The following is a 15312-nucleotide window of genomic DNA, read 5'->3' on the forward strand; positions in this document are numbered from 1 at the left end:
GTTGGAATTTGAATTCAATCAAAATCTGGAATGAAGAGCCACATGGTGACCAGGAAACCACTGTCGATTGTTGGAAAAACCCATCTGGTTCACTAATGCCCTTTAGGGAAGAAAGGTGTTGTGCTCACCTGGTCTGGTCTCCATGTGACTCCAGACCCACTAGGATGGGCGATGCCCTCATCCTGTGAGTGAATAATTAATTTAAGAGTATCCCCCACTTTGGGATACAGGTAGACACCATCTCAGGAGTATGTGGATCCCATCATGGTGAGAAAGGCATTTATTTTAGTAAGAGGTTTCTTCCCAGTGACCAGGCCAGTATGGATCCCTCAACCACAATCTCAAAATCAGATTGCCAATTTACCCTTGCGTTGACTTTTTGTGGGGGCTCACTGTGTGCGAATTGGCTTCTGCGTTTCCTGTATTACAAGCCCATTGGGAGGTACCTTGGAAAACTTCTGAGCACGTAAAAGGCACCAGAGAAATGGGAGTGTTTATTGTCTACTTTCAGCTGAGTCACTGAACGCGCAACACAACGCCAGATCAATAAAACAAACAGAGCAAGAGATTACTGAGCTCAGGTTTCCATGGCTACAGCACTCTCCCAACACTCCCAGCTCAACAATAAATGTGTATGCAGCCAACTCTTGCTCTGATACTAGAATGGAATCTATTCCCCAACACCCAGCTTAGAACAACCATGTTTTGTCACAGCCAATTGACACCATGGATGCTGGAAATCGGGAGCACAAGCAGAAAATCCTGGAAACATGCAGCACCTGTGGGAAGAGAAATACAGCTAGCTTACCAGGTCAAGGAGTTTTCATGAGCACTGGCTGTTACAGATCTACCAATCTGTACAGGGGCACAGAGAGGTCACAGGAGAAAAGACCTAAAGAGAAAGTCCAGGATGGTTAGAAAGATTGGAGAGATTAAAGCGCCCACAAAATATAGATGATGTTAATAGAGGCTGGCACAGTGACAAGGAAAGGAACAGGACATGGGATCAAATGTACAGAAGGCCATTCCACCCATCAAGCTTGTTCCAATTTTCAATCAGATCATTGTTAAAGATCTGTGTCTTTACTCCAGAAAGGGAGATATCGGAGGAATGTTTATGGATAGGATATCCAAGAGGGGCTATTGGAGAGATGGATATAGGAGGAGGATATTGAAGAAGATATTTAAAGACGCTTTAACAGTGAGACTATAGACAGGCTATCAGAGAATGTATTATAGGTAAGATTGAAGTGGATATATCAGAGGAAGATGTTGGAGGAGATTATTGGAGGGGAGATATTATTGGGGGAATATTAGAGGGGAGATATTGGGCAGGGATATCAGAGGCAGATATCACAGTGGAGATATTGGAATGGGATGGCAGAAGGGAAGCTTGGATAACAGTTTTTGGAGGGATATTGACTGGGTTTATTGTTGGGTACTTTGAAGGGATTATTAGAAGAATGATATTAGAGGGACGGTTTTGGAAAAGGCTATTAGAGGGGAAGCACTGGAGGGAAAATCAGAAAGGGGTAGGGAATTTCAAAAGAGTATCAGAAGTGTATATGGAAGGATGGTTATAGGCTGGATATAGGGGAGGGATATCAGAGGGGAGATATTAGAGGGGGATATGGGAGCTTTGAGAAAATCCTGTGTGCTTTTGAAATCTGACGCCTGTAAAATTCTGGGCATAATGTGGGTTATGTTTGATTCTGCCTAGGAATAATGACTGGGATTTTTGTAGATTTTTTTCATAGATTATTCAGATAAGTTCAAAGATTAGTGGACAGTAGTCCATAGGGTTAGTCAGTAAGTTAGTCAAGAACATGGGCAGGGTCTCCCTGCAGTTAAATACGCCTAATAACTGTGTCTCATTGAGGAAGGCCTGGCACACGTTGTAGTTCAGTGGAGTTGTTGGGAAGTTGGTCAGAGAGAAAGCCAAAGAAGATGGCACCATCAGCTAAAGCGCTGTCATTAGGAACTGGTGGGTCAGTGAAGGAGTTAATTGGTAGCTAAGGGTTGGCTTCAAACACACTTAGGGAGGATATTTGCTTGAAGAAATTGAGAAAGATTGAACAAACAGGAATGTAGGTGTGACGCAGTAGCTGTTTGGTAAAAAACTGAAATCGTGCCTGTCTTTAGGTAAATGTGAACAGTCTCAGGAACGCTGGGAACTGAATCTCGGAAAAAGAGATTGAACTGACAGGATGCCAGTGCTTCCCCTCTAAGTCCACATCAGAACAGCTGTAACTGAGTCTCTTTGGGAATGAAGAGTTGAAATCCCTTGTGAAGGGAACAAACTTTTAACTAGATTTGGTGATGTCACTAATGCCTGAGTGAGTCGATGAAAATCTGGGTTCAGTCTTGACTGTTTTATCTGCTGTTTAATGTGCTCTGAAGAGTGTTTGACTATAGTTCGTCTACTAATATATATCCTAACCTCATCCTTCTACGTATAGTGAGTATTTCTTACATTTGTACAGTCGATTGTCCTACTTCTCTAACTTTATATAATAAAGCTTATTTTATTTGTTCAAAATCATGGAACCCTGTGGTTTTATTCCCTTAAGAAGGAGCTGGGATCCTAAATTTGTCTCCTTCAAAATGAAACAAATTACTAGTCCCAAACCAGAATGTATCTTAAATTGGAGATGGAGTTAAATGTTGTGACATTTGTCAAGTTCCACATTCTGATATGTTCATGGAATGATTGATCTGCTCCCCGCACAGCACCCCACCCCACCCCAATTTTGGTCTGTCTACCCCCTACATTGTATCAGTATCTTTTCAGTCCCATTCTTGATATTGGGGTGTTGGGTTTGAAGGCAGGCTATGGATGGGTGAATCTTTGGAGGATATTGGAGATGGCATGTGGATATTGGCAGAATATTGTAGTTGGGTTATAGGAGGGTGGATATTGGGTGATATCGGAGATGGGGTGCAGGTATGGGAGAATATTGTAGATGGGCTATGGGAGGGTGGATATTGGGTGATATTGGAGATGGGGTGTGGATATGGGAGAATATTGTAGATGGGCTATGGGAGGGTGGATATTGGGTGATATCTGAGATGGGGTGTAGATATTGGAATATTGTGGATGGGCTATAGGAGGGTGGATATTGGGTGATATCTGAGATGGGGGTGTAGGTATTGGGGGAATATTGTGGATGGGCTATGGGAGGGTGGATATTGGGTGATATCTGAGATGGGGGTGTAGGTATTGGGGGAATATTGTGGATGGGCTATGGGAGGGTGGATATTGGGTGATATCTGAGATGGGGGTGTAGATACTGGGGGAATATTGTGCATGGGCTATGGAAGGGTGGACATTGGCGGTCATTTTGAAGGTATGCTTTGAAGTTGTGTATTGGAGGGATATGTTTGGATGTGGGAAGGTGGATATTGGCGGGAATAAGGTGGGATGTGGGAGGGTGGATATCTGAGGGGACGAGTCGGGTATTGGAGGGTGAATATTGTGGGGATATAGTTGGGTGTGGGAGGATAGATATTGGGGGATATTGAAGGTGAGTGGATACTGGAGGGGGCATCACAATGGTGACCATACTAGGGGCATGCAGGAGCAGCTGGGTGACATTTACTGGATGATAGGCAGCCTGGGAATACTCCGTATGTATCAGCCTATGTTGTGTGCTCATGCCTCTGCCCCACTCAAAGTGATGAGAAAGGGCAGAAGAAGGAAAGAGAGGGATATGGAAAGAAAGAACGAGAGATAGCAAGTAGATTATTGCGTTCATTTATCATCTTTCACAACTGGATGTGAGCTATAATGCCTGCCAGGCAATGAAGTGCTTTGTTTCAAAGTAGTGTCACTGTGTACTGTAGGAAATGTGGCAGCCAGTGTGACCACACATTAGACAATAGACAGTAGGTGCAGGAGAAGGCCATTCGGCCCTTCAAGCCAGCACCACCATTCATTATGATCATGGCTGATCATCCTCAATCAGTATCCTGTTCCTGCCTTATCCCCATAACCCTTGATTCCACTATCTTTAAGAGCTCTATCCATCTCTTTCTTGAAAGTATCCAGAGACTTGGCATCCACTGCCTTCTGGGGCAGAGCATTCCATATGTCTATCGTTCTCTGGGTGAAGAAGTTTCACAGTAAGATCCCACAAACAGTAATGGATATACGTACTTGTTTCTCAGTGTTGATTGTAGGAATAAGGGACCGATGGACCCCAGGAATAGCTCAATTTGCATTGGAAAATCCAGATGGATCTTTTACACAGAGCTTGGTGGGTAAAGTGGGTGGTGGAACGGAGGGGGATTGGGGGGGGGGGTGGTGGTGTGTGGTGAGGGGTTCTGGAGGGGCACCATCCTGGTGAATTGGCACTATTTGCTCTCTGAGGCTCTAATGTCCCTTTGTAACAGAGGAGCCCAGGACTGTGCAACTGCCTAAACACTGTGATGGAAAATCGTCCCTGTCTGTCTTTGTTTTACTGAGCAGTTATGACTTTTCTGTATCACAATTCCAAAACCTTTCTTTCTGGCTTTGGAAAATCAGCAAGCATCTTTCAACAGCAGTTTCCAAACCCACAACCACTTCTATCTAGAAGGAAGTAACAAAGAGGATTGAGGGCAGAGTGGTAGATGTGATCTATATGGACTTCAGTAAGGCGTTCGACAAGGTTCCCCATGGGAGACTGATTAGCAAGGTTAGATCTCACGGAATACAGGGAGAACTAGCCATTTGGATACAGAACTGGCTCAAAGGTAGAAGACAGAGGGTGGTGGTGGAGGGTTGTTTTACAGACTGGAGGCCTGTGACCAGTGGAGAACCACAAGGATTGGTGCTGGGTCCTCTACTTTTCGTCATTTATATAAATGATTTGGAAATAAACTTACGAGGTATGGTTCATAAGTTTGTAGATGACACCAAAATTGGAGGTGTAGTGGACAGCGAAGAGGGTTACCTCAGATTACAACAGGATCTGGACCAGATGGGCCAATGGGCTGAGAAGTGGCAGATGGAGTTTAATTCAGATAAATGCGAGCTGCTGCATTTCGGGAAAGCAAATCTGAGCAGGACTTATATACTTAATGGTAAGGTCCTAGGGAGTGTTGCTGAACAAAAAGACCTTGGAGTGCAGGTTCATAGCTCCTTGAAAGTGGACTTGCAGGTAGATAGGATAGTGAACGTGGTGTTTGGTATGCTTTCCTTTATTGGTCAGAGTATTGAGTACAGGAGTTGGGAGGTCATGTTGCGGCTGTACAGGACATTGGTTAGGCCACTGTTGGAATATTGTGTGCAATTCTGGTGTCCTACCTATTGGAAAGATGTTGTGAAACTTGAAAGGGTTCAGTAAAGATTTAGAAGGATGTTGCCAGGTTTGGAGGATTTGAGCTACAGGGAGAGGCTGAACAGACTGGGGCTGTTTTCCCTGGAGCGTCGGAGGCTGAGGGGAGACCTTATAGAGGTTTATAAAATTATGAGAGGCTTGGATAGGATAAATAGGTAAAGTCTTTTCCCTGGGTGGGGGAGTCCATAACTAGAGGGCATAGGTTTAGGGTGAGAGGGGAAAGATATAAAAGAGACCTAAGGGGCAAATCTTTCACGCAGAGGGTGGTACGTATATGGAATGAGCTGCCAGAGGAAGTGGTGGAGGCTGGTGCAATTGCAACATTTAAGAGGCATTTGGACGGGTATATGAATAGGAAGAGTTTGTAGGGATATGGGCCGGGTGCTGGCAGGTGGGACTAGATTGGGTTGGGATATCTGGTTGGCATGGATGGGTTGGACTGAAGAGTCTGTTTCCATGCTGTACATCTCTATGACTCTATATGACAATGGCATCAGGTTCATGGGAACATGTAAGTTCCCCTCCAAGCCACTCACCATCCTTACCTGGAAATACATTGCCATTCCATCAATGTCACTGGGTCAAGTTCCTCGAATTCCCCCCAGAACGGCTTTGTGGGTCTACCCACCACATGTGGGCAGCAGTGGTTCAAGAAGGCAGCTCACCACCACCCTCTCAAGGGCAGCTAGGGATGGGCAATACATTTTGGCCCAGCCAGCGATGCCCACATCCCATGAGCAAATAAGAGAAAAGGATTTTGCCCCGTCCAGTTTGCACCCACATCGCCCCATGTATTCACCAATCCAGCTCCATTGTGCAACCTGAAGTCACAGACTGAGATTTCACCTCCATAAACTGCCTTCAATTTCCATGAATTTATTTACAACAAAGTCTATTTTCTCTCAATTCCATTCAATATTTCTCTGGAGTGTTCATGCACCCCATCACCATGGTAACACCTATTCAGAGAAGAATAACTGCATCTAGTCAAACAGAACAACGTGAACGCTGGGGAGAAACAGCAGGGATGCAGCCAAGAAAGACCGAGCCCTGGAAAGAGGGGCAGCTATGTTGTGAATGCGAGTCTCACACCAGCAGAATTCTTCAGAGATAACTGAGATTAGCAGATCTCAAAAAGTGCAACCTTGTAGGTGGGACAAATAAACCGTTGCAAATAGTGGGGGTGAAAACTCCATTCAAGTCTTTGTTTAATCTAGATTCGACCAGGCCAACGATCACCCACTCTAAACTTGAACTGCCCCCACGTTCTAATTCACAACAAGTTCTATTCCCCCCCCCAAACCCACTTGCTCACTGCCCTATATTGGGTCTGAATCCCCAATGGCCTCATCTATGCCTATTTCCATAACCTCCAGCAGCTCCATGGCCCTCTGGGATATCTGTGCTCTTCCAGTTTCCATCCCTTACACATCCCCATTTTAATCACTCCATCACCAGTGGCAGTGCCTTCAGCTGCTTAGGCCCTAGCTCTGGAATTCCCTCCTTACCCTTCTCAGCCCTTCTATCTCTCTTTCAAACTTTAAGACACTCCTTAAGGCCCCCCTTTTGGAACAACCCTTGTTCATATGACCCAACATACGCAGTTCAGGGTCAGATTTTGTCCAATAAACTCCAATGAAGAACCTCGGAACATTATGGGTACTATATAAACACCATTGTTGCCATGGACACCACAGAGATGGGTTTAATTGTTGAGATGATTGAAATCCATGACTTGAATCTGATGGTATTTTTTGGCTAAGTGTAAGCCACAGGTGTCTGATGGAGTGATCCTCCCCAACCACCAGTTTTCCAAACAAATCTTGCCAAAATCAATATCTGACCGGCTGCCACTGCTGGTGACTCTGAAGTGAGGCAGGAACCTCACCCGTGGTCAAGTCAGGATGGGTAAATTGCCAGGCTCAGTCAGCCATGGATCAGCTGACCAACACAAACCAGTTGACAGTGGAACCTGTTGGCTGGTAATGGAGTGTAAAGGGTTAACTCTATCTGCCCTCTGAACGCAACCTCAGAGCATGTGCACAAGGAGGTGTATCATGGTGATGGATCTGGGAGATGGGTGTGCAGGGTTCCAGAGATATTATCCCCATCATCTCCAGCACACAGTATCATCTCCTTTTTATAAAGGCCAGTCACACTCACTGACATGACCTGCTGACCACGTTCCACTAACGTTCTTACTTCAGTCTTCCCTCTAGCACAGCTACCTCATGGACACCTCAGCATTGCGGATATTGGAGAACATCAGAGATCTAGCCCAGCAGGTCTTTGGGATGAGGTGAGATACTGCAGCATTGAGACGATTTTAAAAGCTGTAAGCAGAGACGTCTTCAGTGGACAGTGAAGAAGGTTATCTAAGATTGCAAAGAGATCTTGATCAATTGGGTCAATGGGCTGAGGAGTGGCAGGTAGAGTTTAATTTGGATGAATGTATGGCATTGTATTTTGGTAAAACAAATAAAGGCAGGACTTACACAGTTAATAGTCAGGCCCTGGGTAGTGTTGTAGAACAGAGACCTAGGGGTTCGGGTACATAATTCTTTGAAGTATGTATCACATGTAGACAGGGTGGTTAACAAGGTGTTTAGCAAGCTTGCCTTCATTGTTCTGCATAGGAGTTGGGAAGTTATGTTGACATTGTACAGGGTGTAAGTGAGGCCTCTTCTGGAGTACTATGTCTGGTCGCCCTGTTATAGCAAGGATATTATTAAACTGGAAAGGGCTCAGAAAACATTGACCAGGCTGTTGCTGGGAATGGAAGATTTGAGTCATAAGGAGAGGCCGGATAGACTGAGAGTTAGGAGGCCGAGGGATGACTTTATCGAGGTTTATAAAATCATGAGGAGTGTAGATAAGGAGAATGGCAAATGTATATTCCCTAGGGTGGGAGGGCCTCAAAATTAGGGGACATATTTTTAAAGTGAAAGGAGAAAGATTCAAAAAAGACATGGGAGCAACTGTTTTACACAGAGCGGTTCGTGTATGGTGTGAACTTCCAGAGGAAGTGGTGGATGCAGGTACGGTTACAGCATTTAAAAGACATTTGGATAAGTATAGGAATAGGGAAGGTTTGGAGGGATATGGGCCAAACGCAGGCAGGTGGCACTAGTTTAGTTTGGGAACGTGGTCGGCATGGTTAGACTGAAGGTCTGTTTCTGTGCTGTATGACTGCATGACTATGAAACAAAGGGAGCCAGAGAGAATTAGGGAGGGAATGGCAAAGTTCAGTGCAGGAGGCAAGGCCACCAGTGGTGACGAGAACAAATCCAGGAAAGTGCAGGAGACTGGAACCGGAAAAAGACACAGATTTCAGAGAAATATTGGGAGCAGTGAGGCCTTCAAGGGGTTTGAAAACATGGACGAGAATTTTAAAATCAAGGCATTGCTTAATGGGAATGAATTATGTCAGCGATTAGAGAGGTGATGGGGTTTGAAGTGAGTTAGAATCTGGCATGTTTGTGGGATAGGTGAGAGACCAGCAAGGTGTGCATTGGAATACTTAATGCATGAGGAAATGAAGGCTGAATGAAGCTTTTGGCAATAGACACGGGTGTTACTGATTGATTCGGTAAAAACAATGACTGCAGATGCTGGAAACCAGGTTCTGGATTAGTGGTACTGGAAGAGCACAGCAGTTCAGGCAGCATCCAAGTAGCTTCGAAATCGACGTTTCGGGCAAAAGCCCTTCATCAGTTACTGATTGATGTTACAGAGGTAGAAAGGAATGTTCTTCGTGGTGACATGATTGTGAGATTGACAGCCATCTCAGCAGCACATGGTGCTTACATTCAGAGGGATCCACTCCTCTCAGTCCTGGCCTCACTGAGGAGAGGGCAGAGGGAAGAGGGGGGTGGGGGGGTGGGGGGGTGGGGGGGAGGTGGATGCACGTGTTTCTGCACCCAGGACGGGGTGAATAAGAGCCGGGGTTTCACACAAATCGACCAAAAAATATGAAGGTGGCAGATGTCAGATGGTTCGTTGGACATGTATAACCAGGGATGAAGTGGAAAAACAAGGAAGGTAATGTCAGTGTAGAGCCCTGGTTAAACCTCAGTTGGAGTATGTGTCCATCTCTGTGTACATCCACACTCTCAAAACAAGGCCTTGTAATAGGAGTTGCAGTTATTTACTCCAATCCTCGCAGGAATGAGGGGCTGTAGTCACATGGATAGAACCACATAACAGCAATAACATAAGCATCAAGAACAGGCAACTCAGCCTTCAAGGGTGCCCCACCATTCATTATGATCATGGTTTATCTACCTCAGCCCCACTTATCTGTCCTATCCTCATATTCCTCCATTTCCTAGCACCCAAAATTCTGTCGACCTCAATAACTGAGATACCACAGCCTGCTGGGCTGGAGAATTCCAAAGATACACAACTCTCTGAGTGAAGAAATTCCTCCTTTTCTCAGGCCTACGTGGTCTTATTTTAGAACTATGACTCTAAGGGAAGAGTCCTGAGCTGAGGGAAGCATGTTCTCAGAACCAGGCCTGTCATACTGGAAGGAGTTCATGTGTTTTAGTAAGATCACCTCTCGAGTACTATGGGTTTGCCGCATACTTACCTGGCAGGGGAGATACCATGATCACCAAGGTGGTTCTCCCAGGATGAGGCTAGGATCAAGTGTCTGTTCTTATCAGGACAGGTGTCGAGTTGCGAGTCATCAGAGCTAGTGCGGAGATCATCACTGGATCGTGATTGGACGTTGGAGGATCATTTGGTAGTGCTGACCTGCTCTTGGTGGATCTTCATGCTGGCTTCGGCCTAACGCCAATTCAGGGACCAGCCAATCTCGGAGCTATGGCCTCAACAGCTGCCCGCAGCCCTGGGCAGGGGGTTCGGAACACAGTCAGGGTGAAGAAGATTGAGGATCATACACCACTCGACCGCACCCTATTTATTAAGAAGGTCCTGTTGGGATGCTGTGGGTTTGCTGCAGCGGACGTGTACTGCCTGCAGGATTTCCCTGGGGCAGGCTACTTTGATGTGACCTTCAGAAGCGTGAAGAGGAGTGGATACCTGTTAAAAACAGGAAGAGGAAATCCTGCCAGGCTCCCAAAGCCTCCCAGCAAAGGGGGAAAAGACAGCTGCACGAGGGAGGGACGGCCAGCTCTTCGGAGGGGGAAGATGGACGCACAGAAAGTCATCACCACCAGAAGAAGAGACAGAGCGCCGTCGGTAAAGAGGAGGGCATTTCCTCCCAACCAGGAAACAACGGACCCCCCGAAGTCCACCCTCCACCCAGTGAGAACCAGGGGGTACCCACTGCCCCACAACTACAGGCAACCGAGAGCTGTGATCCTCTGACAGTCCCATTGTCAGACACAGAACTGGACAGGGAGGACCCTTGCCTTGGCTCAATGACACCAGAGCGGGCAAATGACCCCAGTGAGGAGCTGGATAGCTACCTCAGCCCAGCGAAGGTCCAGCAGTTTGTGCTTACCATGGGGATGTAGACAAGCTACCCCAGAGACAGGACAGTCAAATGGACAACGGTAACCCCATAAACTGGGGGTTAAAGAAGGTTCCTTTGCTTTCATATAACAGGGCACCCACTCAGTAGGTGGGTTCCGCTGAAGCCACAGCCAAATACCAAGAGACTGGACGGTTAATAAAGGTAACTGTTAATAGGATAACTGTGAATTCGGTTAATTCAATTTGTTCTTTGTAATGTTAAGACATGCAATGTATATAACTATGAACGACATGGAAAATTGTACAAGTACCAAAGATTTATTTACATGAATAAAGTATATTTTGAAATAAAAAAAACCCTCTCCTTCTAAACCCCAAGGATGTAGACCTAATGTCCTGAATTGTAAGTCATTGGACAAGTCCCTTATGTCTGAAATAAGTCCTACTGAAGCTTTGTTGCATATATGTTCTAAGGAGAGCAAAATTGCACACAGTAGTCCAGGTGTGACCTGTATAATGATAGTAAAACATCTGTATTCTTCCATTCAAACCCCTTTGTAACAAAAGCCTTCCTAGTTGCTTGCTGAACCTGCATTTGAACTTCCTATTTTGTTTATTCATTCACAGGATAAAGGCTACACCAACCCATCCCTCAGAGCCCAGGGGCCAGTTCGGAATCAGCACACTGCTATCGGTCTGCCTGGCCGGGTAAAGATTGCGGTGTGTCCTTCCTTAAAGGATGTTACTGAGTTAAAAAGGATTTTCCTGACAATGGATTCATGGATATCATTAGACTCTTAATTCCAGATTTTTAATTGAACTCCAATGCCACTATCTATCTGCCACGGTGAGATTCTAACCCAGGTCTGGAGAATATTGGCTGGGTCCCTGGAATCATGGATCTCCTGAAGGGCTTTTGCCCGAAATGTCGATTTTCCTGCTTCTCCAATGCTGCCTGACCTGCTGTGCTTTTCCAGCACCGTTTTAATCTTGTCCCTGGAATAACAGTCTCGTGACAATGCCATGAGGCCTTCAGCTCATCACACAAGGGCAGCCAGCTGTTTCTGAATGTATAACATTGCCCAATCTCTCACCATTCGAACCAGATCTGGTCTATTTTTATTTTTTATCACTCCGCCAAAAGATGGATCTCCACACCTCACCACTCTGCCACCTTTCACAGCCGCCATGTCCTTGGCCCCACTGAGTTCCCAGACAAAAGAAGTAATCAGTTAAACCGCGGAGTGAGACGGACAGGTCCAGCACATTGTGTACATCTCAACCAGAGCTTCACTGTCACCAGTCCATTCGTTTTGAAGCCTTACTGTTTTCTTTCCTGTCTTTTCCTTTCCCTCTGGAATTATTCTGGCCTGGGAAACAATACCCGAAAGAGGCACCGGAAGAAGATTGAATAGGAACTTCGGAAAGGGAATGGGAGAAAGGGACGATTTGTGGGGAAAGAGGGGAGGTCAACCGTGCGTTTAATTGAGCAGCTCTTTCAAAAGGTAGCGCAGGATTGAGGGGCGGAATGGCCTCTTCCTGGGCAAGCATAAGGTAGAGAAACTTGTTTTTATTTGGGTGGGGAAAATCTGGCGCAGGGTCTCTTATTGGAGTCAGAGAGGTCTCTTTGTGCACGGGCTGTGCTATGGACACCAGCAGCTCTCTGAGACAGAAGGCAGTCTGTCATACAGAGCCTTCCCTCAGCAAGGTCCGTCTCTGTCAATCACTCTCTAACACGGCTGCCACATGACTGCTCGCCCCTTTTCTGCTGCTGCAGCTGAATTGAAGCTGTGTACAGGCCCCTCTTTGCACAAAGGCCATGTTGTTGGAAATCGACAGGTGGAACAAAATCTCCAGGGTCAAGTTCCCTCTGTGTGCCAGCTATGGAATGGAAGTGAGCAGCAATGAGCTGTTTGAGTGAAGTCAATGAATCCCTCTCTTCTACTTACAGCCAGCCCATCACTATTTATGAAGCATCAAATAGCCAGTGAAGCAATCCATTTTGATCTGCCATGTTATGTTGTGAGGGGGGGGGTGGGGGTGGAGAGAGAGAGAGAGAGAGAGAGAGAGAGAGAGAAAGGGAGAGAGAGTGAGAGGGGAGGAGAGAGAGAGGGAGCAACAGAGAAAGAGAGGGAGGAGGGGAAAGAGAGAGAGGGAGCAACAGAGAGAGAGAGGGAGGAGGGGAAAGAGAGAGAAGGAGCAACGGAGAGAGGGAGGAGGGGAAAGAGAGAGAGCAACAGAGAAAGAGAGGGAGGAGGGGAAAGAGAGAGAGGGAGCAACAAAGAGAGAGAGGGAGGAGGGGAAAGAGAGAGAGGGAGCAACAGAGAGAGGGAGGAGGGGAAAGAGAGAGAGGGAGCAACAGAGAGAGAGAGGGAGGAGGGGAAAGAGAGAGAGGGAGCAACAGAGAGAGAGAGGGAGGAGGGGAAAGAGAGAGAGGGAGCAACAGAGAGAGAGAGGGAGGAGGGGAAAGAGAGAGAGGGAGGAGGGGAAAGAGAGAGAGGGAGCAACAGAGAGAGAGAGGGAGGAGGGGAAAGAGAGAGAGGGAGCAACAGAGAGAGAGAGGGAGGAGGGGAAAGAGAGAGGGAGCAACAGAGAGAGAGATGGGAGGAGGGGAAAGAGAGAGAGGGAGCAACAGAGAGAGAGAGGGAGGAGGGGAAAGAGAGAGAGGGAGCAACAGAGAGAGGGAGGGAGGAGGGGAAAGAGAGAGAGGGAGCAACAGAGAGAGAGAGGGAGGAGGGGAAAGAGAGAGAGGGAGCAACAGAGAGAGAGGGAGGAGGGGAAAGAGAGAGGGAGCAACAGAGAGAGAGGGGGTGGAGGGGAAAGAGAGAGAGGGAGCAACAGGGAGAGAGAGGGTGGAGGGGAAAGAGAGAGGGAGCAACAGAGAGAGAGAGGGAGGAGGGGAAAGAGAGAGAGGGAGCAACAGAGAGAGAGAGGGAGGAGGGGAAAGAGAGAGAGGGAGCAACAGGGAGAGAGAGGGTGGAGGGGAAAGAGAGAGAGGGAGCAACAGAGAGAGAGAGGGAGGAGGGGAAAGAGAGAGAGGGAGAGAGAAATAAATGGGTCATTTTCTAAATTCACTGGCAGTGTACCACATATACCACCCGAGTCCATGCCTGGCAATCGAAGCAGGGTACTCATCAAATTTTCACAATCACCCCTTCGCTCTCATCCTTGTTGCACACTGTACAGATTAAACTGACTTACTCAAAGGAGGAAATCTTACCAATTTCTCCCCCATTCTTTGTGCTTTGCCTTTTAAGATGGTGGACACTGAATGTAGCTCAAGCGATTGCCGAAACCACTCAAAGTCTCAAACAACGAATAGCTCCTTCAGTGGGCCTGAAGGAAGTGACGTCCCCCCACTCTTTGTGTCAGTGTCTTTCACATCCTCATCACTCTCTGGATCAAACTGACCTTCTCACTGGATTCTCACCTGCCGAGTGGAAACACCTCCTACAATCTCAAACCCTTGCATAATCTCAAACACCTCCATCAAGTCGCCCAACACCCAGCACTTTTTTTGGAAGAGAAAAGCACAGCCCATTTCACTTCTGATATTCCGGTTCCCCTTCAACAGTTCACAGCCCAGAGCAGATATTTACTCCATACGGAAATTGCCACCTCTGAAAAGAACTTGCCGCGTTGCATCTGATCTCTCCACTTCCTAACTCTGATACCCAAGCTGAAGGGAGAGTTGGGTAGTGCCAGCCGCGCCCATGATACCCAGCGTGGTAACCAAATTCATTTTTAAGCTGCTTTGTATCTATCACTATAGCATGGTGTTAGTAGGAGTTGGGGGGTCAGAGGGGAAGGGGGGAATGCCATCTCAGCTCCATTGCGCATTGAGGAAAGACTGCAGCCCATTTCGATGGAGCTGGGTGAGTTCCTGTCTCTCCTTTCTGTCACTGAGCCCAATTCCCACTCCAGAGATTTCAAAACAAAAGTTGAGTTGACACTCCAGTGCAAATGAGATATTAGAGTGAGGCCCATCTGCCTTCTCGGAAGGATGTGAGAAAAGCCCGTGGCACGATTTTTGTGGGGAGTATCTCTGGCCTCCTGACCAAATGCATCCCTCAACAAGCACCTAAAAGTGACAGATTAGTTGTCATCTATCCCATTGCTGATTGTGGGATCGCGCTGTGTAATTTTGACAGCTCTGTTCCCTACGACACAGCAACGATTACATTTTTTTTGTGCTGGTTGTAAGATCTCTGGGTAGTCCTGAGGACCATCAAGGCTGATTCTCTTCATCGGCGGTTTGATCCCTAATAAATTGAGACTGTTCGAAAGAAAAGGTTTATGTGAAACCACCAGCCTGGCAGATTAAAAATAAGGCCTACATCAGTGTGTCGAAGGAGATTAGCCTTGTCAGAAGATGGGCGCTCAGGAGATTGAACTGATGCAATGCTGGTCTCTAAGGGTTAGTACAGTGGACTGTGAATGACTTAAATGAATGAAATGCCATCTCCATTTAGGTTGAGTGAGTTAAATCGTAAAAGGGTCAATGTCGAGCAGACTGACTGGAAACCTCCAGCCCGTTCCCATTGCCTCT

This window comes from Chiloscyllium punctatum, chromosome 3 (genome assembly GCF_047496795.1).
Source record: "Chiloscyllium punctatum isolate Juve2018m chromosome 3, sChiPun1.3, whole genome shotgun sequence".
NCBI classification, from domain to species: domain Eukaryota; kingdom Metazoa; phylum Chordata; class Chondrichthyes; order Orectolobiformes; family Hemiscylliidae; genus Chiloscyllium; species Chiloscyllium punctatum.